Raw genomic sequence first — 1,382 nt, 5'->3', positions numbered from 1 at the left:
AGTGTCGGGCCTGGTTAATAATACCTGTGCATACTGGGACACTCAGGTTAATCCTGGACCACAATGGGCAGTGCATTACCAACAATCCTGTTGTGTTTTACGTTGCACTGTTGTTATTTTCACAGTTTGGCAAGTGCAATAGGTCAGGCCCCCCAAAATTGCGTTATGGAGTTTGTTACAGACATGCAGTTACAGTTGGGATGTTCTGAATGTTTTATTTACATAACTGAAATCATCTTGTTTGTACAAAACAAATGTTGGGGTGCCAGCATAAATAAAGTGCAACTATGTACATTAGCTGTCTGTGAACACGACTCAATCCTTTTTCTGCTCCACTGGCTTCTCAAGGACACCTAGCAGCCTGTCCATCCTCTCGGCTCTCCGTTCCTCCATTTGACGTTGCTGTGCCATGTCCTCTTTTATTAGAGCAATGAGTTCATCCTTCCCATCCCTCCTCCTTTTTTGCCACTCGTGCCTCGTGCAAACTGCAATGTCAGGCAAAACAATTTCTTGTGGGACAGGGGCAGCACTGACTGAGGCCACACATTTACTTTTTCAGGCCCTAGGTTGGGGTCAGGGGGTTCTGACATGGCAGGTGTGATAACCTTTGCAAATATATGATGTGCTGCGGACACAGATTTTTGGCGTGTACACAGCTACATTCCTGCCTGGTATATGTTGACATTTCTGTTTGTGGCCCAGGAAGGGTCATATTAGTACAATTGATTACACGTGTAGTGGTGATACTTCTATTCACACTGCCTTCTGTCTGGTAAATGATTCACAGATTTGTGGGACTGTGCATTTACGGTCACGTGGGTCCGACAGGTGTCACAAGATTCACCTTGACATTTACTGTTCAACTTCCACTGACTTTTACATCTTGGTATTTGTTTCGCTCCTTCACACATATCTTACATTTTAGGGTGTTGCTGTCCTCTGCCGCCGTTTCAACCTCCTCCGCAGCTGATGCCATCATTACGCACTGACCTGGCTGCGTCGCGCTATGCATTGTGGGATATATAGGACCACAAAGCGTGCACCGGACCACGCTTGAAATTTGGGGAAACCGACGGCACATTTGGAGTACACTTCGAATTGGGACAGCCGACGTTGCGTCGCTGTGACGTAATAGGTCTCAAAATGCGTACTCCGGAGCGTGCGGTAGCTGAATTGGGACACAGCCTATCTCTCCACACCGTTACATATTCCATATGTACGGGGTATGAGCCCCCTTGTTCGTGGCTTGTGGATATTTCTTTAAGACACTCCGGCACACCCGGCTGTGCAGACATGACACCAGTGATTGTTTGACCTCCACTTGTGGTGTGTGTGTGTGTGTGTGTGTGTGTGTGTGTGTGTGTGTGTGTGTGTGTGTGTGT

Source organism: Haplochromis burtoni, unplaced genomic scaffold (assembly GCF_018398535.1).
Source record: "Haplochromis burtoni strain Fernald_Lab_line unplaced genomic scaffold, NCSU_Asbu1 Contig_22, whole genome shotgun sequence".
Lineage (NCBI taxonomy): Eukaryota > Metazoa > Chordata > Actinopteri > Cichliformes > Cichlidae > Haplochromis > Haplochromis burtoni.
Note: the sequence above shows the minus strand (reverse complement) of the source record.